The sequence below is a fragment of the Macrobrachium nipponense genome, chromosome 39 (assembly GCF_015104395.2).
Source record: "Macrobrachium nipponense isolate FS-2020 chromosome 39, ASM1510439v2, whole genome shotgun sequence".
In the NCBI taxonomy this organism is placed as follows: Eukaryota; Metazoa; Arthropoda; class Malacostraca; order Decapoda; family Palaemonidae; genus Macrobrachium; species Macrobrachium nipponense.
In genome coordinates, this window is record NC_061099.1 from 51488507 (window position 1) to 51514310 (window position 25804).

Genomic DNA, 25804 nt, shown 5'->3' on the forward strand with positions numbered 1-25804 from the left:
ACATACAAATACAACAATTAAAAAACCACAAATAAATTCAAATGCATATAAACTACGAGGCAAAGTAAAATCGGCAATCAATTTACAGAATTTAACACCAATTCCTCCTAATAATGGAATATAAAATTATTCAATGGAATATAAATGGCCTCAACCCGACTATGTCTGGGTAAATTACAAAGAATCATACGAGACCACAACCCAATGTGCATATGTCTACAATATATAGGAAGTAACCCTACAAATATCCAACACTATAAAATTGCCTGTTATTCACCAACTGATGGAGGAAAATTAGGCACAGCTGTATACGTTCATACTAGCATAACATATGAACCTTTCAACATACCATCTATGCCATATCAAATAACAGCTATTAAACTGTATATGCCTGACAAAAGTAAAATCAATATTTGTAATTTATATAACCAACCAAATTTCAATGCAAATTTTAGTGATTTTTCTGAACTTATTAGCAAAAGTATACACGAACCCCTACTTATAGTAGGAGATTTTAATGCACATAATCCATTATGGGATACTAATAACCCCACTGACATATCCAGAATCAACATAGAAAAAATTATAATGAAACACAACCTGTGTTGTCTCAATGAAAGTGAAGTTCCAACATATTTTTCAAATACACACCTAACCTTTTCCTCAATTTACATTTCATTATGTTAAAATGATGTAGCCGAGAAAATTAAATAGAATGTCCTAGATGATTCATACACAAATGACCATTTCCCAATCATTCTGAACTACTTAAGTATAATATCAAAATATTGCCACCTACAAGATATAATATCCAAAAAGCTAATTGGGATAACTACTATTTTCTATACACTCAAAACATACCATCATTTCCACATAACAAAGATCATAACACTACATGTGAATCCTTCTCAAACTTCATAATAAATACTCCAAAAACCAAATCACATTCCACAAAATCCCCTGTCCCATGGTGGAATCCAACCTTAACAACCTTAAGTAAAATAAAAGATATATTGGGTCGCAATCTTAACAGACTCAAAACTCACCTTAAATCACTCAGCAAAATGCCCTATAATATAAGCATTAAACAAAATAGTTATAAAAAACAACAATTAACCTCCCTAAACCACTATATAACAAATATACAGCCACATTTAGAAAAACAGTAATAGCTGAAAAAATCGCATCATGGAAAGAATGTCTCAAACATATCTTCAAAAATATCCACAAGGGATATCTGGCAAAAGATAAGGAAAATCAATGGAAAACATATAACACCTCCAATAAGTGCAATAAATTTTAACGGAAAAATATACCATGATACTTATGAGATATCAAATATAATTGGAAAGCATTTTGAAAACATCAGTGCTTACTCTAGCCTAGATATACATTTTCAAAATATCAGAAAACAAAAAGAAAATATAATATACTCAATTTTGAAACTCTTGAAGACCTAGAATATAATTATATTTTCAACATGTATGAACTAGATAATGCCATCAACTCATGTCATCCCTCCGCACCAGGATATGATAAACTATCATTTGAAATGATAGAAAAATTAGCTCCTATAGCTAAATAATTTTTATTAAAATTTTATAATTGTATCTGGCTAAAACATGTCTTTCCTGATAAATGGAAGCATGCCATAATAATTCCAATAAATAAACAGGAAAAGATACAAGTAATCCATCTAATTATAGACCGATATCCCTAACAAGCTGCCTTTGCAAAATCTTAGAAAAAAATGATTAATGCATGATTAATGAATGTAATAACCAAAGAATCCATTTTAACACCAACACAATCAGGTTCAATAGCTGGCAGTTCAACCCTAGATCCCTTAATACATTTAGAAGATCATATCAAAAAGACTTTGAACAAAAAAAATTAACAGTAGCTGGTATATTTTTTGATAAAGAAAAAGCATACGACACAACATGCAAACAACATCATGCAAAAACTCCACTCCAAGGGACTAAGAGGCCACTTACCAATATTTATTTAGAACTTTTTAACAAACAGAGCTTTTCAAGTAAGAGTAGAAAATTCCTATGCACTAACCTATAAACTGGAAGAAGGAATCCCTCAAGGTAGTGTCTTGAGCTGTACATTGTTTGCTTTAGCAATTAATGACATTACTATAAATTTACCAAGTACTGTATTGTAAAAAAAAAAAACAGTTTATATGTTGATGACTTTGTTATTTACTATACAAGTAGCAATTTGAGACATGCTCAGAGAGTTCTCAATACTGCCATTTCAAATATATGTAGTTGGACAAATTCAGTTGGATTTAAATTTTCAACTGATAAAACAAAAACAATCATCATCTACAAAGACAAAAGATGGCTGAAGAACCAAACAATCAAACTTCACCTTTATGCCACTGAAATACAATTTGTACAAAAATCAAATATCTAGGAGTGATATTTGATCAACATTTAAATTGGAAAGAGCACATCAAATACAAGCCTAGGGCATCAAAGCCCTTGGCATAATGAAAAACTTATCACACACTAATTGGAGAGCCGAGACATTTTATTAATGATATATATATAAGGCAACAGTCTTATCCATAATAGATTACTGCTGTCCAATATATTCATCCGCCTCAGAATCTGCATTAAAAACTCTCGATGCAGTGCACCATGAAGGCATGCGATAGTGCACAGGAGCTTTCTGATCGTCCCCGACAACCTCACTTCTAACCGTAATTTGATAGCAATACGAAGAGGTCTTTCACTGCAAGCAGGGATCATCTCCTGCAGCTGACTGCTTTCAAAATTATAATCCAGTAACAGAAGTTAATAGTGCTAGCTCTTTCCCTTTTTGCATCTGTACCTGGTCACGTGATTACTCTTGATCTCTTTAAAGCCGGTATATATAGTTTGCCCATTTATCTTCATAGCTTTCATTTTTTTTCTTTCTCTGGGTAACCTCAGTGTGGGTGTGATCTGCTAGGTTTGTGTAAGTTGTGAGATAATGGAAAATTTCACTTTGTGGAGGGATCACAAGCAAAGCAAAGAAAGCAAGCAAGCTCCCCACAGCTACTTTAATCACACCGGCTGACAAATTTTCCCAAAGCCATACTTTCCCGTATACGTTACTTTTTACCAAAATGCAGAACACACAAAACCCAAACACTTTGTTTGCTGTAGATCAAAGATCAGCAAGGAAACATACCGTTAAATTTAAACAAAGTTTTAGCTGAAGCTGAGAACACTTTTCGAGCTGCTAATGATTGTTATTGTGCATTGATAACAAAGATAAAACTACTGTAAACTTATCCAATCAAACAACCATAGATAAAGTTGAGAGAGAATAATTATAATCATAACTTCAGGTCTTGAAAGAATACAGTTTACTGTTGTTTTCACGCCGATAAAAGATAAGTAATGTAACAGTAAAGCCCATACTACGAAGAAATCAAGTGAAAATAGCAAACTGAATTACGTAATTTTACTTACACAATAAACATGCACACAAAGCAATCTGTTAACGAAAAAAATAATTTAGTTCCTAACGAGATGTATTAAATTCATATTTCAACATAAAATTAACACGTCTTATAATGAAAAGATGACCTTGTCTCGTATATGTAAAGTATCTAGATATTCTTCTATGCTAACTAGAAGCAAAACAATTAGCTCCAAATGAAGTTAAATAATACGAAACAAACTCTTATTTGCCATCAGCTGATTTCCAAACCTAAACATTGACTGCTTTGTTGTATTTTATGATACAAAACGTAATATGAGAATATACATACAATATACGTAATAGGATAAAGTAATGTATAATTTTTAAAAGATTCACGGAAAAAATGCATATTCTTTATGTTTTTACTCCATAATTATATGTAAGCATCAGCAGCCGGATAGGTATCACTCAATCATGCCGATGTCGGTCCGAATCTGAGCCCGATTTACCATGGTACAGGCGGCCCTCGGTTAGCGGCAGGCTGCCGATGCTAAGCAATTTTAAAATTAATAAACATTACCTTAATATAATTTATCTAGCCCTAAATCCCCAAAAACCGCACCAAAATTTACCACATTGGCAACCCTGTTACCTCCTATTCTGTCCGCCAGTTGGCAACACTGTCGTTGACAGATACGAAAACCTTCCCTCAAATCAGTTGTTAACGAGCGCCCGTGTTGTTTACATCACGGCCGCTCTTTATAAATTCCCTTAAACATTTTTGTGCCTTTAAAGCTTTCATTATTTGTTAAATGAGACTTTATATGAATTACCACTCACGCATTACATCACGAAATAGTGAATTAACTTTGATTTCTGTTGTGGTTCTTATCTTAAATTACGAACTTTTGCGCGATCCGGAAATACTGACCTGTCCAATTCTACAATGGATTACCAAGAAATTACGATGCTTCCTTCTGCCAGCAATATCAGGAACTGCCCGGTTTGTGGGACAAGGATGAGTAGCAGGGAGTATGAACCCCATGACATTTGTAGCTCTTGTCATGGACAGGTTTGTGACTTGACTTCTCGTTGTGACGTATGTAAGCCCTGGTCTGACGAGGATATGACTGCTTATATGAAACGCCAAACAATCTTGCAGCGTAAAAGATCGGTTAAGGAGAAAAAGAAATCTATTGCTAGAACTGTATCTAACGAATTCTTTGACTTGGGCGCTCATGATTCTGGCTCTTCGGTTTCGGTATCGTACGACTCCGATTCCGAATTAATTGATGCTTTGCCCCCTGTACAACCGGTAATTAGTGAAGTTATTTCTGATGTAGATTCGAAGATTTTGGCAATGGAAACCACCTGGAAACAGAATTTTAAGAAATTACAGCTTAGTCTAGATAGAGATATTTCTGCTAAGTTTAACAATCTGTCAGAGAATTTTCAAGAAGCCTTTACTAGAATGTCTAACACACTTTTAGATTCATTTTCAGCTCCTCGTCAGGTACCCGTCGACAGCACCATGGGTAACGGTGCGACAGATACCCCGGCTTGTGAACCCCGTCGTGGCGAAGGCCTAGGGGGGATCCGGTCCGGGCAGGTGCCTAACGAATCTTTACCCAACATGTCCCCTGTTAGTCCCGTAACAGTGCCAAAGGGCGCTTATTTAGGAGAAGGGGGGAGGGATATTAGTGTCAGACCTAAGATAGCTAGTCGTCAGGATTTTACTTCAGAGGAAGTTTCTAAGTTAGGATCTGACGATGATGATGATGATGACGCGGATTCGTGTGATATTGATGTTTCCTCGAATGGATGTCATGATGTAGAATTCAAGAAACTTTATTTAATTTTGAGTTTTCTTCCTCAGGCGAGGCCTAAAGAGCAGAAGCAGCCTCCGCCTCGTTGTATTACAGAAGGATTTTTCTTGACGGTCCTTCCCGGTCACGGGAATTTTTACGTTTTCCCTTTGCCCAGAGGTTCGCGAGAGTGAGGGCGGACGTTGCCGCTAAACTTTCGAAGGTGATCGGGGAAGGGAAGAGGAAGCTCTCTTCTCTTCTACGACACCGGAGAGGAGTTTACCAGGTGGCGGATGATTCTTCATTCTCTCGACCCCCCAAGCCAAATCCTGATTTTGTCCGACTTTCAAGTCAACCCTTGCCTTCTAAGGCTTCAGTCTCTGTCTCAATTGAAGATTTTATTGCTATGGAGGCTGTTATGAGCTCCTTACAAGAAGCTCAATCCTTCAATATGTGGGTCCTCGGAGGGCTTTTAATGTATATCAAGGACTCCGGGTTTGTTCCTTCTGATGCTCCTCTTTTTGAGAAATTCTGCTCATCCATTTCAATCGCTTCTGTACATCAGAACGAGCTTGCTGCTTCAATGCAGGCCTTTCTTGTTTCTCTAAGGCGTAACCTGTATTTGTCGCAGTTACCCTCCTCTGTATCGGAGATTCAGAGAACCCGTCTGTTGTCCTCTTCTCCTTTTGGCGATTTCCTTTTCGATATTTCTGTGCTTTCTGAGGTTTTGAAGGAACATCAAGGTGATGCCTCTTCCCAAGCTCACTGGGCCTTATCAAGAGCTTTTTCCTCTGGTCTTCCTCCCGTTCCTTCAAGGAGTAAGCGTAAGTTTAGGACCAGATCTGTACCTTCTGCTCCAGCCCAACAACCTCCTTCTGGCTCTTTTTTCCAGAGTACATCTCAGGTTGCTGGTGCCTCTTCTTCATCCTCTGGTGCTCACCCTTTGAAACGCGGGAGAGGTTCTTGGCGTGGCTCTAAGGGCAGAGAAAGAGCTCAACCTCCAGGAGGACCTTCTTCTTCTTCTTCTTCTTCTTCTTCCTTGTCTCTGCGTAAGAATTTTCGGAAGTAGGAGTCATCACCTCGCCTGGAGACCGCAGTAGGAGCTTGTCTCTCTCCCGCCATTGGTCAGCTTGGCAGGGAGAGCGGTGGATGCTTGGGTGGTGGAGGTCCTGAAGGAAGGTTACGAGATCCCTTTTGTTTCCAGACCTCCACTTTCCAATCGTCCTCTCGAGTTCAGCAGTTATTCCCCTCACTCAATCAGGGGTCAAGCCTTGGAGAGGAGCTTTCGGCCCTCTTGGAGAAGGATGCCATAGAGCGAGCTCCTCCTTCTCCCGGGTTTTACTCTCGGATGTTTGTAGTTCTAAAGGCCTCGGGTGCCTGGCGCCCCATCATAGATCTTTCGGTTTTGAACAAGTTCATTCTAAAGTCCAAGTTCAGGATGGAGACGGTCCAGACTGTTCTTTCATCCGTCAGGAGGGGGGACTGGATGATTTCCATTGATCTGCAGGATGCTTATCTGCAAATCCCCATCCATCCAAGAAGCAGACCTTACCTTCGGTTTTTCACGGATCGGGACTGAGTTTTCCAGTTCAAGACCCTTTGTTTCGGCCTCACCACTGCTCCACAGGTCTTTTCTCGGGTGATGGCTCCTGTTTCAGCTATTCTGCATCAGTTAAACGTAAGGATGCTTCGGTATCTGGACGATTGGCTAGTCCAGGCCGAATCTCTAGAGAAATGTCTCCGGTCGAGGGAGATAGTTCTGTCTCTTTGTGTCGAGTTGGGCATTCGTGTCAACTTCGACAAGTCCAATCTAATCCCTTGCCAGATCATGACTTATCTGGGGATTGTTTTGAATTCCCAGATTTTGAGGGCTTCTCCCGCTCAGAAACGGATAGACAAGCTTCTGAGTCTGATCGAAGAATTTTTGTCCTCCGTAACGCAGCCAGTTTCTCTTGGAGGTCTCTCCTGGGCCATTTGTCATCCCTCATCCAACTGGTTCCCGGAGGTCGTCTCAGAATGAGGTCCCTTCAGTCGACACTTCGCCAGTCATGGGATTTCGTGTCCGAGGACACGATAGTCGCCTCTTCTCCACAGTGTCGGAAGGATCTCCGTTGGTGGATGCAAGTTCACCGCCTCAAGTCAGGGACATCTCTTCTTTCGGTTCCTCCGGACCTAATGTTTTGGTCAGACGCCTCGGATCAAGGTTGGGGCGCACACCTGGGCTCCGAAGCCGCTTCGGGCCTTTGGTTAGAGGAGGAGAGAGCATGTCAATAAATTGGAGGGAACTGAGGGCAGTGTACCTAGGCCTTCTTTCATTTCAGGAACAACTGTTGGAGTCGGTTGTCGCAATCTTTGTCGACAACACCACAGCAGTCTCGTACTTGAGAAACCAAGGCGGCACACAGTCGGATCTTCTCACTCAAGAAGCCCGATCAATCCTGTGTTGGGCAGAAGACAGGGGGATTACGTTGGTCCCTCAGTTTATCCTGGGCCATCACAACGTCTTAGCAGACGCCTTGTCGAGACCGAACGAAGTTCAAGGGTCGGAGTGGACATTTTGCCAGGAAGTCTTCGACAGCCTCAGGAAGAAATGGCCTGTCACAGTCGATCTGTTTGCCACCCCACTGAATTTTTCGGTGCCAGATATTCTTCGCCCCTTACCAGACTCCTCAGAGTGCCGGGACAGACTCTCTTTTGCAGGACTGGGAGGGACTTCAAGCCTATGCTTTTCCTCCGTTCTCTCTGGTGAGGTCAGTCCTCAACAAAGTGAGGGCAACCAAGCGTCTGGATCTCACCTTGATCGCCCCCTTCTGGCCACAGAAGGAGTGGTTTCCCGACCTTCTGGAAGCACTGGTGGAACCCCCCATTCGCCTGCCAGAGAGACCAGATCTTCTCAAACAAACCCCCCCATTTTCATCGGTCCATCAGAGGCTCCACATGCTTCATCTTCATGCCTGGAGACTGTCAGGAGGTTCTCCAAGCACGAAGGGTTCTCCTCCAGATGGGCCGGCGACAGTTGGCTCTTGCCAGGCGGGCAATAACCAACCGAGTAAATTAATTCAGGCTAAATGGTTGGTTTACAGACGTTGGTGTAAGTCTCAAGGACATTCAATTTCTAGACCTTCCTTACCGAAAGTAGCGGAGTTTTTAGTTCATTTACATCATGACAGGGCCCTGTCACCTTTGTGCATTAAGGGTTATAGGTCTATGCTTTCCTATGTTTTTAAGGTAAGGCTTCCTGAGATCTCTTCATCTTATGTCATTAGAGATTTACTTCGATCTTTTTCCCTATCTCGACCCAGGCCGCAGTGTTCGCCTCCGACATGGGACGTTAACAAAGTCCTTCAAGCCTTAAGGTTCCCTCCGTTTGAGCCTCTGAATTCTGCCAAATTTAGGGACCTCTCTTCTAAGACACTCTTCCTTGTCTCACTGGCTACAGCCAAGAGGGTGGGTGAACTGCAAGCACTCTCTTTTCTGGTTGCCAGATCTGGACAAGACATGATTTTGTCATACCTTCCTGAATTTGTCGCAAAGACTGAATCGTCTGATAATCCCATTCCCAGGTCTTTCGTACTGAAGTCGCTGGTCGACTTCGTTGGTAATTTAAATGAGGAATTAGTTCTTTGCCCTGTTAGGGCGCTCTCATGTTATTTACGCCGCACGAAGGACATTCAGGGTCGTCCCCGTCATCTGTTTGTTTCACCCCGAAATGTCAAGAGACCTATTTCAAAGAATGGTGTATCCTTTTTCTCAGAGATCTGATCATTAAAACTGGTGGTTCGGCTGCTGGGGAAGACCAGACGCCGAGAGCACACAGTATTAGAGCAGTTGCTACATTCAGTAGCTTTTCTGGAAGAACGTTCTCAGTCGCCAAGGTGCTTGAGGCGGCGACTTGGCGTTCTAATTCTGTTTTTGCCTCTTTTTACTTGAGGGATATTTCTCTAGTTCTAGGCGACCTTCGTTCTTTGGGCCGTTGGTGATGGCAGGATAGGTCGTCAGACAGGAGAATTAGGTAGTCTTCCCTGTTTTACGTTTGGTTGCTACCTGTATATTATTCATTAATTTTTGTTTTGTGTATATATTTTTTGTTTTGTATTATAACCCATGGCAGTTTTTTGACGTAGTTATAATGGGAATTAGGCAGTTTGGTATTTAGGTGTTTTTGATGACAAGGACTGCTGCTTGGCAACTCATGCTGCTTCCATTTTCAGTGTGAAATGGTTCCAGCCACTGGGTTTGTCGGCACTGGCGACTACGCTCTCCCAGAGTCGATGCTGACCTAGGACTAGCCACTGGTTCGCTTGTCCTGACGACTCCTGCTTCTTCCACTGTCCTGGACAGGGAATTAGTCGATGGATCGTCTGCTGTCATCTGGTGACTCGCTCACCATCTAACTTTTTGTCTCGCCTGTCTTCTCGAAGTCAGACACTCGTGTGAGATCAGGCGACATTTAGTAGCCCTGAGTTTCTTGTTGACGAAGTCGGTTGCGTTGATACACCCCCGCCGTGATCATGTAACATGAGACCAGGTTGGACTGTCAGGGCATTCGTCCTTCGGGACGAATCGCCTTTTTGCTCCGCGCTCCTTTCTCTTGGCACCAGAAAGCTCGAGTTAGGAGTGTCATGAGCCGATTCGTTGCTGACTTCGGGTTGCGTTGATACACCCCCAAGGTTTTGCTTAGCTTTGAATTGCCCAGACAGTCCCAGACACTCATCCTTTAGGGAAAGAATAGTGCTTGATAGTCTTCAGGGTGCAGCCTTGCTGTCCGCAATTCGTCTGACTGGTCACCTGGTCGGTCACCTGACTTTAGTACAGAAGGACTGACTATTGCACTTACTCCTTGTCCTGTGCTACGCAGTTTGGTGGCAATTATGGTAGGAGACTTTGAGTTGTTAGTATCTTTGACCTTGGGTTGAGTTTTGACTGCCTATGATTATATATTTCTTTTTTTGTTTGTTTTCTCCTATTCTGTCCGAAGGGGAAATTGTATTCAGATTCCCTCCTCCTTTTCAATGTGGTTAATCGGGCTAGATAAATTATATTAAGGTAATGTTTATTAATATGGAATTTTTATTCTAAAATTAATATTAATAATACTTACCTGTATAATTTATCTAGTCCCACCCATCCTACCCCACGATCTGCCTATCACAACTGATTTGAGGGAAGGTTTTCGTATCTGTCAACGACAGTGTTGCCAACTGGCGGACAGAATAGGAGGTAACAGGGTTGCCAATGTGGTAAATTTTGGTGTGGTTTTTGGGGATTTGGGGCTAGATAAATTATACAGGTAAGTATTATTAATATTAATTTTAGAATAGAAATTCCATGTCTATGGCTGCCGCACACCCTCTTTCGGAATGCTAGACCAGTTAACCCTTAAACGCCAAGCCGGTATTTCTGAAAATGTCTCCCGTATGCCGGTGGCGTTTGCGAGTGAGTGCCAAAGCAGAAAAAAAATTTTATTCAAAAAATCACAGCACGCTTAATTTTCAAGATTAAGAGTTCATTTTTGGCTCCTTTTTTTGTCATTGCCTGAAGTTTAGTATGCAACTATCAGAAATGAAAAAAATATCATTATCATATATAAATATTGGAATATATGACAGCACAAAAAAAAATTTTCATATATAATTGTATAATAATCGCACTGTGAGCAAAAAGGTTAAAGCTAATAAGTTAATTATTTTTCCGTTGTATTTTACACTAAATTGCGATGATTTTGGTATGTAACAAATTGTAAAATGATAAAAAATTCACCATAAACCAAAATATTGTGCTAGAGACTTCCCATTTGTTGCAAAGTGAAGGTAATTGATTGAATATTACTAGACTGTAAGTGTTTTAGCTTACAATTGCAGTTTTCAACCATTTCGGTCAAGTTAAAGTTGACCGAAGGTCAAATTTTTTCTATTTATCGTTATTTATATGAAAATATTTCAAAACTGATAAAAGCTGCAACCATGGGTTGATTTTTTTTTTATTCTACATGAAATTGCGCACATTTTCATATGTAAAACTTTATGTAACGGCTAATTTAAAATGGTGCAAACATTACGACAATTGGACGAAAAAATTTATGCTTTTTTTCGGAAGAGTTACAGCGTGGACGTAAGGAAAAAGTTTTTTCCATAAATTCACCATAAATCGAAATATTGTGCTAGAGACTTCTAATTTGTTCTAATTTGTTGCAAAATAAAGGTAAATGATTGAATATTACTAGAATGTAATAGTTTTAGCTTACAATTGCTTTTTTTGACCATCTCGGTCGAGACAAAGTTGACCGAAGTTTGAAATTTTGGCACTTATCGTTATTTATATGAAAATATTTCAAAGCTGATAAAAACTACAACCAAGGGTTGTCTTTTGTTGTATTCTACATGAAATTGCACACATTTTCATATATAAAACTTTATGTAACGGTTAATTTAAAATGGTGCAAACATTATGACAATCGGACGAAATAATTTCTGATTTTTTTTTTTTTTGGAAGAGTTACCGCGCGGACGTAAGGAAAATGTTTTTTTCATAAATTCACCATAAATCGAAATATTGTGCTAGAGACTTCCAATTTGTTGTAAAATTAAGGTAAATGATTGAGTATTACTAGAATGTAAGAGTTTTAGCTTACAATTGCGTTTTCATACAATCAACTTACCTGTCAGATATATACATAGCTAAGACTCCGTCGTCCCCGACAGAAATTCAAATTTCGCGCCACTCGCTACAGGTAGGTCAGGTGATCTACCTGCCTGCCCTGGGCGGCAGGACTAGGAACCATCCCCGTTTTCTATCATATTTTCTCTGTCGCCGGTGGTGGTCTCAACCATTGTTGTTATTACCTCCTGACTTAGATTCATTTTTCAACCTTTGATCAACGTTTTTCGGCTTTTTGGTGACGTATTTGGATCGTGTTTTGGCATTCGCTACTGTGGACTGTTTTTGGAATAACTCTTTTGGATTTTTCTCAGTATGTCTGATTCTAATGTGAGTGTGAGAAGGTGTGTGAATGTAGGCTGCAGGGTGAGGATACCGAAAGCTTCGGTTGATCCTCACACTGTATGCCGTAAATGTAGGGGGGTTCAGTGTTCTGCTATTAACACTTGTAAGGAATGCGAGGGTTTGAATGCAGAGAGTGGAAGACTTTAACTTCTTATTTGAAGAAGTTAGAGAGGGATAGAGTTAGACGACTGAAAGGTGTGTGTTCAAGGCCTATTGAGCCTTTCACGGATAATTCTAACCCTACTGATGTAGATTCTCCCTATAGATCTCATTCTCAGAGTGTGTTTTCGGATTCGGCATCGGAAATCGCCAATCTGAAAGCGACTATTAGAGACATGAAGTCCAAGATGGCTGACTCGAAAGGTAAGGCTAGTGATAGTGAACATTTTAGTGAAGTGAGTTCTATCAGTGTTGTGGGGGGGAGGGGGCGTTTTGATCGTCCCTGCGGCGCTCCCAGGCCTAGACCTCTTCCAAGCTCCCATGCCCAGAGGAGAAGGCAAAGTCGAAAGCCTTAAGGAGGTCGTGGGGAATCCCCAACGGTCAGACGTCCCTTCAGCTAGCTCTGCTTCATGGCAGCCAGCTCAAGGGCGCTATAGGAAAAGCGTCCTTCGCGAGTGTTTCTCGTCCTCTCCCTCTCCCTCACCTAAACGAGGGTGGAAGGAGTCGAGCTTATCGAGACCGCTGAAGCGTCATATGAAGCAAGACATTGATTCGAGCCCAGAGCGCTTCTCGGATGACGCCCGTTCTGCTATTAAGAAAGTGAAAGATGGCGTCAGCGTCACCTGACGCTTATGAGGAAGTACCCCATCTTGCTTCTTCCCCGAGTGATGACGGAGAAAGGCGTCATGCCACTAGACGTGGGAGAAGCGTCAAGAAAGATCATTATGGCGGTTCAGGAACAACTGTCATCTCTTGTGGGAGTTTTAGCGCCCCGTCGGAAGGACGTGACGCTTCCATTAAGAAGTCTCGTCCTCTCTCACCTGCTCGAAAGAGAAGCGTCAGACGATGTGAAACTGTTAAACGTCTGGCAGGAGCTTCGAGTTCGAGAAACTAGAACGGGGGCTGAAGAGAGTGTTGTAAGACAAGAGAAACGAAAGACGTCTTTTAGAAGTGAAGCGTCATTTCAAGCGGAAAAAAAACAACCGTGACGCTCCGTCAAGATTGTGACGCCGAGTAGGACGCCCTTAGAGAGCGGAGCGTCTTCCAGACGCGAAAAGCGTCATCAAGACGTCAACAAAGAGGACGTCATACATGACGCTCGGAGAGCGGGAAGCGTCATACAAGAAGTCTTCTAAAGTGCAAGAGAAGCCTGCATGGTTGTGACGCCTTCCAAGTCGATCAAAACGGGGAAAAAAGGAAAGACTTTCATTCCCTTAGCCCCTCTCCTATCAGGAGTTTGTCTCCTCCAGAAGAGGAAAGTTCAGAAAGGAGAACGGAAACTCAGATATATCCCGAGTTGGAGGAAACTCGGAGGATGACGATCATGGAAGAGAGGGCTTGTCCAACTATAAGGTGTTGACTACCCTGCTTCTGGAGGAATACGGAGACGAGTTGACTCCGCTGCCTCCTCCTTCTCCGCGCTCGCTCTTTTCGAGTGCGAAGGCGAAGAAGCCCTCGTCTTTTCTGAAGATGAAGCCCACCATCTCGATGAAGCGGGCTTTACACGCCTTAGACTCCTGGATGAAGTCGAAGAAAGACTTAGTCAGGACAGTATTTTGCATGCCTCCAGCAAGGTTAGCTGGGAAAAGAGGCATATGGTACAAGACGGTGGGGAGAATATGGGTATCGCTCTCCCTTCTACAACAGAGGCAGATTTTTCGACGTTAGTTTGACGCTTCAAGGCGTCCAAGTCTCAATTCTGCTCGTATTACATGGAGTATTTCAGAACTGGATCATCTCCTCAAGGGACTCTTCCATGTATTGGAAGTCTTCAACTTCTTAGATTGGTCCCTTTGGGGTGATGTCCAAGAAAGCTCATGATTCAGTGGTAATCGAACCTGAAAGCCATGTTTATGCATTTTGTCTTGCATCGACAAAGCGGTACAGGATGGATCTTTTTGAAGTATCTTCATTATTTGGAGCAGGTCTTTTGAAGAAAAGGACGGTGTATGGCGCCTTCTTAACAAAGGCAGTCTCGCATGCTCAGAAGGGCAGCTCTACTGTATGCACCTCTGTCTGACTATTTGTTCCCTTCTCAGTTAGTGAAGGACGTGGCTCACTCTTTAACTGAGAAGGCGACGCAGGATCTTCTGACGCAGTCGGCTAGGAAGAAGAAACCTGCTTTAGTATCTGACAAGAAAGGACCTAGCACTTCTACGCAGCCCTTTCGAGGTGGTCCGATCTCCAGACCTCCCGCAAGAAGGAAGGCTCCAGAGAAGAGAGGTAGGTCCCGCCTTTCGTCCCTTTAAAAAAGGGAAAAATGAAACATTTCTCCTCCAAGCACCAGTAGGTGCCAGGCTCCTGGATTCGTGGAGGCCTGGACAATGATAGACGCAGACGCGTCTTCATTGAATATCATAAGGAAGGGATATCGTATCCCTTTCCTGAATACTCCTCCCTTAACGTCAATACCAAGGGAACTATCAGCCAAGTACAAGGACCCTGTGCTGAGGGATACTCTTCAATCGATGGTGGAACAAATGTGGGACAAGAGTGCAATAGAACTAGTACTGGATCAAAACTCCCCGGGGTTTTACAATCGCCTTTTTCTAGTGGCGAAAGCCTCGGGAGGCTGGAGACCAGTACTAGACGTCAGCTCTCTGAACAAATTTGTTCAGAAGGAGAAGTTCTCCATGGAGACTTCTGCTTCAGTCCTTAGCGTCATTACGACAAGGAGATTGGATGGTGTCTCTAGATCTCCAGGACGCCTACTTTCACGTCCCGATCCACCCTTCGTCGAAGAAGTACCTCCGTTTCATGACGGGGGGAAGGATCTTTCAGTTCAGAGCCTTGTGTTTCGGCCTGTCCACAGCTCCTCAGGTCTTCACAAGCCTGATGAGGAATGTGGCGAGATTTCTTCATCTCAAAGGAGTGAATGTCTCTATGTACCTAGACGACTGGCTCATCAGGGCCAGATCGGAGAGACAGTGTTTGGAGGACCTAAAGTTAACTCTGGATTTGACCAAGGCGTTGGGATTGCTTGTGAACCTCGAGAAAGTCTCAGCTGACCCCCAGACAAGACCTAGTCTATCTGGGGAGTTCGGATGGATTCTCGGGGTTTTCGAGTTTTTCCTTCGCAAGAGAGAACCGCAAAAGGTTTGCGGATAATCTCTCTCTTCTTAGAGAAGCAACAAACGTCAGCGAGAGAATGGTTGAGCCTTCTGGGGACGCTTTCCTCGCTGGAACAATTCTTCCCTCTAGGAAGACTTCATATCCGTCCACTTCAATTCTTCCTCAAGAAGTCTTGGAGCTGGAAAACCGGACAACTGTCGGACGTTTTTTCCCTCCATTCCAGTGGAGATAAAGGCACACCTACAGTGGTGGTTGCTACCTCTGGAAGAGAACAAAGGGATCTCTCTAAGATCACAGAACCCAGACCTAGTGTTGTTCTCCGACGCGTCGGAGACGGGTTGGGGAGCGACATTAGGCTCGGAGGAAGTGTCAGGCACCTGGGAACCAGCACAGGTGTCCTGGCACATAAACTGCAAAGAGCTCTTCGCCGTACACCTGGCCTTGAAGAGCCTAGAACCTCTGGTGAGAGACAAGATAGTGCAAGTAAACGTGGACAACACCACCGCACTTGCCTACATTCGGAAACAGGGAGGGACACACTCCTCGTTCCTTTACGAACTCACGAGAGACCTTATTACTTTGGACGTCCTCAAAGGAAACATCTCCCTGCTGACAAGGTTCGTACAGGGAGTAAGGAATGTGAGGGCGGACAGGCTCAGAGGAGGAACCAGGTCCTTCATACAGAATGGACTCTGCACGAGGAAGTGTGTCTCGATCTCTGGTCTCTGTGGGGAACTCCTCATGTGGATCTCTTCGCAACATACATTTCAAAAAGGCTCCCAGTGTTTTGCTCGGTCGTGGAAGATCCAAGAGCGATTATGGTAGACGCCTTCCTGCTAAACTGGTCTCGAGTAGACGTTTACGCTTTTCCCCCATTCAAAATCCTGGGGTTAGTAATGAAAAAGTTTGTGGCGTCAAAAGAGACGAGGATGACATTAATAGCCCCCTTTTGGCCGGCCCAGGAATGGTTCACGGAGGTGGTAGAGTGGATCGTAGACTTTCCAAGATCCTACCAGGAAAGGACGGATCTTCTCAAACAACCAAAACTTCAAGAGGTACCATCAAAAGTCCTCCCCGCTCTCGCTCTGACTGCCTTTCGACTATCGAAAGACTTGTCAGAGCGAGAGGCTTTTCTCGCGAAGTGGCAAGCGCGATCGCGAGAGCTCGCAGAACCTCCACTACGAAAGTATACCAGTCGAAGTGGGAGGTCTTTAGAAGGTGGTGTATGAGCCAAGAAGTTGTCCTCCTCCTCCTACCTCTATAGCGGAAATTGCGGATTTCTTGCTATTCCTGAGAGTAAAATCTCATCTAGCCGTATCTACAATAAAAGGGATACAGAAGTATGCTCTCGGCTGTATTCAGAAACAGAGGATTAGATCTGGCAAATAACAAAGATCTCCACGATCTCATAAGATCTTTTGAGACTTCAAAGTCTAAGGAACCAGTACCTCCGAACTGGAACTTGGACGTAGTACTCAAATATCTGTCTTCGGATAGATTCGAGCCTCCGCATCTGGCATCATTTAGAGACATAACTAGAAAATGCCTATTCCTTTTATCTTTAGCGACGGCAAAGAGGATTAGTGAGTTACAAGCTCTGCAGGATAAAGTAGGATTCAAGGGAGACTCGGCTATTTGCTCGTTTAAGACCCTGTTTTTAGCGAAAAACGAGAATCCCACGAATCCCTGGCCTAGGTCATTCGAAGTCAAAGGAATGTCGAGTCTCGTAGGCAGAGAAGCAGAGAGGTCTCTATGCCCTGTTAGAGCTCTGAAGTTCTATCTTCAGAGGAAGCGTCAGTTGGGAGGCTCTAGACAAGGTCTTTGGTGCGCGGTAAAAGACCCCACAAGACTGATGTCCAAGAATGCTCTAGCGTTCTTTGTAAGAAACGTCATTACGGACGCTCATAAGGTCTGTCCTGACGAACAATTACAACTACTGAGAGTAAAAGCTCATGAAGTAAGAGCGGTTTGCGACGTCTCTCTCGTTTTATAAGAATATGTCGCTTAAAAACACTTATAGATACGACATATTGGAGATGCAACTCAGTATTGCATCTCATTACTTGAAAGACGTGCGCGTGACGTATGAGGAAGTGCTTTTTCTCTAGGTCCTATCGTATCGGCAGATACGATTCTGGGTACGGGAGCCGACACCAATCCTTAATTGTATATACTGTTCTTCTGTTTGGATATGGTCGAGAATCTCTTCGAACAATGGAGGATTCAGGCTCGCACGGGCGGCCGTCTATGTTGTTCATAAGAGAATTCTTGTCATATCCAATTAGTTGAGTAAAATTTTTTTTTTGAAAAATTATGTATGTGTGCGTAGTGGTTTTTGAGTTACGGTTGTTGTGACGAGTTCGGGGATAACTCGTAACAATCCTTAGTTCTAACATATGGTTAGGATCAGGTGGTCGGGATTGGTTGTGTGCTCCTTCATAAGGTGTATTGTCATATAAGTGGATCAGCACCCATTGACAAGGTCCTTTTAGGCTCTGCTGAGTAAGTGGGTAAGACCCCATCGGCAGACCCACAAGAACTCTTGGCCATAGATCACATATCTCGCTAAAGTTTCTTGAGGTGATGCAGACTACTGGGCAAACACCCACGAAGTCTACCACCTATCAGGTAGGAACCAAGGTTTTATTTATACCTACAACATATGTTGTTTACCTGTCTATTCCATATAGTAGCTGTCTCTTACCCTCCACCGAAGGGTGCCAATCATCTTAATGTAATATATCGTGACGAGGTAAGTTTGGTGGATTGGTTATGAAAATGCTATTGTTAATGTTACAATAAAGTTTCATACATACTTACCTGGCAGATATATACAATTAAAGGCCCACCCAGCCTCCCCGCAGGAGACAGGTGGAAGAGAGAAAATATGATAGAAAACGGGGATGGTTCCTAGTCCTGCCGCCCAGGGCAGGCAGGTAGAATCACCTGACCTACCTGTAGCGAGTGGCGCGAAATTTGAATTTCTGTCGGGACGACGAGTCTTAGCTATGTATATATCTGCCAGGTAAGTATGTATGAAACTTTATTGTAACATAACAATATCATTTTTTTACCATTTCGGTAGTCAAAGTTGACCAAAGGTTGAAATTTTGGCACTTATCGTTATTTATATGGAAATATTTCAAAACTGATAAAAGCTACAACCATGAGTTGTTTTTTGTTGCATTCTCCATGAAATTGTGCACATTTTCATATATAAAACTGTATGTAATGGCTAATATAAAACGGTGCAAAAACTATGTTAAAGTGACGAAATAATTTCCGAGATGTGTCGCTGATGCTTTTTAGTGCGAGAAGAAAGAAATTCGCGCTTGCGCGCATGGGTAACGATTGTAAACAAAACAACAGCTTGATCCGTGAACTCCCAGCATCCCCCAAGGCGCGTGATTGAACAGTTTTTGCCTAGTAGGCCTATAAGTATTTTTCCGCGAATTTTAAAAAAAACTTTTATATCAACATTTCGTACGTCAGTTCGGCACCCGACAGACAATTTTCGTTGACGTTTAATACGTCTAATCAGCGTTAAAGGGTTAACAGTGCCCTAGACCAGTCAAACAGCACCGTAATCCTGCAATAGTACTATAGAATTTACTGTACAGTAGCAATGTACAGTACATTATAGTATTATAAATATTGTAAAGTGAAAAAAAAGCCTAGCTTTAATCCTTTTGGTGTCTAGAGTATGGAAAGGTATAATAAGGTTTTATACAGTGTACAGGTAGCTGTAGTTTTCAAGTTAAGATAATTCGTCTTACGATAATCCGATTTTATGAGAGACCAAATTACAATAGCCTAATTTTGTCCCATCTTCTAGTTACATAAGTTCAAAAACAGCAAAAGAGAATGATGAAAGTATGGTTTTAACGTTATACTCGTGTAAACATGTACAGCCATGAACAACCAAACAAAAAACTATTTTTTTTTAAGTAAAACCGAATTGGATAACATCTGTTTGGCTTGTTAATCATCGCAATATAGTACACTATTATCGTAGTTATAAATGACGTTATATAGAATATGATTGAGATATCTTAATCTACTAACTTTATTCGCTATAGATCAAAGGTCAATATAGATCAAGGATCAATAGGGAAAATACTGTTCAATTTAAACCTTGGTATAGCTGAAACTGAGAAAACTGTTCACGCTGCTAATGACCATTATTGTGCATCGGCAACAAGGATAAAACTCCAGTAAACGTATGCCATCAAACACAACCATAGATAAAATTGAGGTAAAATCATTTCAATCAAAACTACTGTGGTTGAGAGAACACATTTTACTGTTGGTTTCACGCCGATAAAAGATATAAAGGAAAATTACGAACGGAATCAAGTATTGTTATACTCAATAAACGTGCCGCCAACATAATCTGTTAACCAAAATAAAAATAGTTCACAAGCACAAGACATATTCAAGTAATATTTCCTCCTAAAAACACATCATACTACGTATAAGGAAAATAACCTTGTCTCATAAAGTCAAGTATCTAGTTATTCGTTTATGATAACTAAAAGCAAGAAAATTCGCTCAGAATTACGTTAAATATGGCGAAACAAACTTGTATTTGCCATCAGCTGATTTCCAAACCAAAACATTGGCCGCTCCGCGGAATACTGGCTTAGATTTACCATATTATTTAAAATACAATAATATGAGAATACAGTGTTCCCCCCATATTCGCGGGGGATGTGTACCAGGCACCCCCGTGAATAGTTAAAACCTGCAAATAGTTAAAACAACCATTAAAAATGCTTATAACTGCTTATCTTGAAAGTTCAGATACCAAATGTATACCTTAAATAACATCCTACTTCAAATATACTGTACCTAAAATTACTAACCTATTACTGTATTAATCTTTGAGGTTATATTATTAATATCATTTCAAAGTTATCTTAAACATTTTAGCATTAGAAATATATACCTACAGCCAGTAACAGAGAGAGAGAGAGCGCATTGAATGGCAACATCATATATCTGACCATCAAGAGTGAAATTATGAATTATTTCTGAGACAGGGAGAATAATAATGGAGAGAGAGAGAGAATAACTCCTAGACTCCGGCTCCTTCCCCTCCGCCAATTCGTATATCAAACTGTCATTTACTCCCCCGCCCTCCTTCCTCCAAGTGGATAAAAAGACTGGGAATCAAATTTTTCTATTAATCTTATTAATATTTGAAAATTAGTTATAAGGTAAATAATTTATTTATACTACAAAACAAATAAACATACATAAGTAAGAGAGAGAGTGAAACAGACAGACAGACAGAGACAGAGAAATGTTATTGTTATTGGTGAATCTCATTAAACTTAATATTATTTGAAAACTAGTACTGTATATTATTATTTTACCATAAAATGTAGTAATGCCTCTGCTTCAGGGGGTCTCGTACCTGTGGAGAGGGGTTATTTTTCATAATAAGGTCGCGCGTCCTCCGATTCTGGTAGTAGATAATTAGGTCTATATTTTTGGTGTCGTCGGTCGGGGATACATTTTCAGAAATAATTTTCTTAACTGATCCTCTTTCTTCACGGTAATGAGAACTCATGAAGGCTTTATAATACAGCTTGATATTATCCTGGGGGCGGGGTTGCGGGCTCTCACTACCGTACCATTTCTCCAGGGCTGTACGGACTTCTCTGCTTATTGATTTATTTGAATACCCGTTATTTACGAGTACTACTTGGGAGGCGCGGTCGAGTTCCTGATGAGTGTCCTGCCAGGTCGAGCAGTGGGAGAGGGCTCTCCTGACGAAAGCCCTGACGGTCGTGCTTTTGAATCTGGCGGGGCACTCGCTGTCACCATTGAGGCAAAGTCCTAGGTTGGTTTTCTTCGTGTAGACGGAAGTACGGAGGCCGTCTTCCGTCTTACTCACAAGGACGTCGAGGAAGGGGAGCCGATCGTCGGTGCTGTATTCAACCGTGTAATTCAGCACGCTGCAAAGCTGAAATGCAGTGCAGCGTGCTGAATTACACGGTTGAATACAGCACCGACGATCGGCTCCCCTTCCTCGACGTCCTTGTGAGTAAGACGGAAGACGGCCTCCGTACTTCCGTCTACACAAAGAAAACCAACCTAGGACTTTGCCTCAATGGTGACAGCGAGTGCCCCGCCAGATTCAAAAGCACGACCGTCAGGGCTTTCGTCAGGAGAGCCCTCTCCCACTGCTCGACCTGGCAGGACACTCATCAGGAACTCGACCGCGCCTCCCAAGTACTCGTAAATAACGGGTATTCAAATAAAATCAATAAGCAGAGAAGTCCGTACAGCCCTGGAGAAATGGTACGGTAGTGAGAGCCCGCAACCCCGCCCAGGATAATATCAAGCTGTATTATAAAGCCTTCATGAGTTCTCATTACCGTGAAGAAGAGGACTCAGTTAAGAAAATTATTTCTGAAAATGTATCCCCGACCGACGACACCAAAAATATAGACCTAATATCTACTACCAGAATCGAGGACGCGCGACCTTATTATGAAAAATAACCCCTCTCCACAGGTACGAGACCCCCTGAAGCAGACACATGTGGTGTACCAATATACATGCCCAGTCCGCGGTTGTAGCGGCGCCTACGTTGGTATGACTACCATGCGCCTGTCGAAGAGACTCTCCTGCCACGCCCAAGAGGGGGCTATCAAGAATCACGCACGCACCAAACATCAAGAGGCCATCTCCCGGGATGTGATCATCCAAAACACGAAGATCATCGGGAAGGCCCCTTGCTGCCCGTACGGTTACGCCTGCTGGAGGCGCTTCTCATCCAGCAAGTGAAACCTACTCTAAATACGACGCAGGAAGAATTTCTCCTCCCTACGAGTATGAGAAGACCTGCCACCAACAATGACACCACCGAGCACGACAACGCCACGGAAGACAACGCCCAAAATCCCCCCCGAACGAGATACTCCTGCAGCCAACCATAATCAAGTTAGCCGTGACGTCCCGCAGCGTAGCAAAACGCCCATCAATGTAACCGCGCCGCTAAGGAGGTCTAGGCGGCTGCAGGACTTACAGCATCGCAACCATCAACGCGTGGAAAGTGGCTTGAGACCCGGTTCAAGCCACCAATGAAAACGAAGATCTACCGCCACCAGCCAATAGTAGATCAGCATGGGGGAGACCCCCGCTGTCAACTCCAAATATAAACGAGGACGGACACCGCTTCAAGATCAGTCCACCCTCAGCTTCCCAGCCCGAGGATGTCTGGCAGCTCCAGACGAAAGCTCGCTTGCTTCAAGAAAGAGAGAGAGAGAGAGAGAGAGAGAGAGAGAGAGAGAGAGAGAGAGAGAGAGAGAGAGAGACACATATATATATATCGTTAATGACTTTGATAACTATGGTATCATAGTTTATCTGTAAAATTCAAATATATACACCAATTTAGACTGTATTTGATCATGACCTCTATAGGCGCTCTACTAGCCTGTCTAAGTAGCACGGAAAAAGCCGCTATTCGGAAAATAGAGAAGAATCTCTACAAGTGTAATGCTGCTGAAGTAGCCATTACTTTTAATAAAGTATGCTTGAGAGAGGGTCTACTTCCTAAGTATTATTATTATTATTATTATCATCATCATCATCATCATCATCATTTGAAAATATTAACCCTTTTAGGCCGATTGGACGTATTAAACGTCGACGAAAATTGTCTGTCGGGTGCCGAACCGACGTACGAAACATCAACGAAAAAAAGTTTTTTTTAAATTTGCGGAAAAATACTTATAGGCCTACTAGGCAAAAACTTTTGAATCACGTGCCTTGGGGGATGCTGGGAGGTAACGGATCAAGCTTTTGTTTTGTTTGCAATCGTTACGCTGGCGCGCAAGCGCGAATTTCTTTCTTCTCGCACTAAAAAGCATCAGCGACACATCTCGGAAATTATTTTGTCACCTTGACATAATTTTTGCACCATTTTATATTAGCCGTTACATAGAGTTTTATATATATGAAAATGTGCGCAATTTCATGGAGAATACAACAAAAAACAACTCATAGTTGTAGATTTATCAGTTTTGAAATATTTTCATATAAATAATGATAAGTGCCAAAATATCAACCTTCGGTCAACTTTGACTCGACCGAAATGGTAGAAAAACGCAATTGTAAGCTAAAACTCTTATATTCTAGTAATATTCAATCATTTACCTTTATTTCGCAACAAATTAAAAGTCTCTAGCACAATATTTCGATTTATGGTGAATTTATGAAAAAACATTTTCCTTACGTCCGCGCGGTAACTCTTCCGAAAAAAATCAGAAATTTTTTTGTCCAATTGTTGTAATGTTTGCACCATTTTAAATTAGCTGTTACATAAAGTTTTATATATGAAAATGTGCGCAATTTTATGTAGAATACATCTAAAAACAACCCATGGTTGTAGCTTTTATCAGATTTGTAATATTTTCATTTAAATAACAATAAGTGCTAAAATTTCAACCTTCGGTTGGTCGAAAAACGCAATTGTAAGCTAAAACTCTTACATTCTAGTTATGTTCAGTCATTTACATTTATTTTTCAAGAAATTGGAAGTCTCTAGCACAATATTTCGATTTATGGTGAATTTATGAAAAAAAACTTTTTCCTTACGTCCGCGCAGTAACTCTTCCGAAAAAATCAGACATTTTTTCATCCGATTGTCGTAATGTCTGCACCATTTTAAATTAGCCATTACATTAAGTTTTATATATGAAAATGTGCACAATTTCATGTAGAATACAACAAAAAACAACCCATGGTTGTAGCTTTTATTAGTTTTGAAATATTTTCATAAATAATGATAAATAGAAAAAATTCGGCCTTGAATCAACTTTAACTAGACCGAAATGGTCGAAAACTGCAATTGTAAGGTATAACACTTACAGTCTAGTAATATTCAATCAATTACCTTCATTTTGCAACAAACAGGAAGTCTCTAGCACAATATTTTTATTTATGGTGAATTTTTGAAAACAGCTTTTTTTTACGTCCGCACGTTACAAATTCATGCATCATATTGTGATAATATTTTCTCTGCATTGCTTTGATCGTTTTACAATTTGTTATATACCAAAATCATTGCAATTTAGTGTACAATACAACGAAAAAATAATTGACTTATTAGCTTTAACCGTTTTGCTCACAGCTCGATTTGTATACAATTATATATGAAATTTTTCTCATGCTGTCATATACATATATGATAATATTTTTTTCATTTCTGATGGTTGCATACTAAACTTCTGTCAATGACAAAAAAAAATAAGCCATAAATGAACTCTTAATCTTGAAAATTAAGCGTGCTCTGATTTTTTGAAAAAAACTTTTATTCCGCTTCGGAGCTCACTCGCGAACGCTGCCGGCATACGGGAGACACTTTCGGAAATACCGGCTTGGCGTTTAAGGGTTAATGGCAATTTTCCCTTATCATCAAGTCTGTCAGAACAGAGCCCCCACCGATATCTAGGGACTGCCTGTATTATTGGTGCCGATAAGTGAAAATCACCGCATTTTGCAGTTGACAACTGCCAATTTTTGTCGATTTTCAGTACTAAACAAACACCATAAATCAAGATTGCCAATTACCGGGGACTGCCAGGGTCTCCGGTTATGTTCTCAGTGGGGTGCTGATAACCGAAAACTACTGTCAACTAAAACTCGGCAATTTATGGCACTTCTGGTACAGAGTTTCAGTGAATGGCACTTCTGTTAGGCATTTTATAGTGCCATAACTCCATTATCAACTGAAACTCAGCCAGCTATGGCACCATAAATCACAGATTTTATAGCGCTAGACAAGCATCATCTGGCGCCATAAAATCAGATCCTCATCAACTGAGACCGCAGATAACCGGGGGGCTGCCTTTAGAAATAAGTGGATCTAAAAAGCAGTGAAGACAGGTTTTTTTTATATGAGACTAAAGAAGTTATGATAAGGGATGTTGCTTCATCACATTGTCATGGAGAATGATTCTTGGCTATTCAGTCATGTGCAAAAGAAGAGTCTGATTGACTTCCAGTTCATAGCATGCAAGACTACTGGACAGGGGATTGACCTTACTCATTCGTTTCATAAAGATGATGGGTAGGAGTGTGCTTATGGAATCATATGATTAATATCTAGGGGATAGAGTGTTTATTTACAAGAAATACATAGTTCCCAACTCCTCACTTCTTGTAGCAAGTTCAGACAACACAGAAGTAACAGAATCATCATCAGGGGCACTGAGTTGCCTATGTATATTCCTGGCCAGATAGACAGTTCTTTTTCATCTCGTGGAGCACTGACTGAACAGGATTGGAGATTGTAAATTGGTGAGTTTTTAAGTTTTAGAAAT

At 41.6% G+C, this 25804-nt stretch overlaps 1 protein-coding gene across 1 annotated transcript in view; it reads left to right on the forward strand.

Moving 5' to 3' along the window:
• Positions 1 to 25804, forward strand: part of LOC135210342 (centrosomal protein of 41 kDa-like) — a 66103-nt gene that overhangs the window by 36431 nt on the left and 3868 nt on the right. The gene's annotated exons all lie outside the window — the stretch shown is intronic.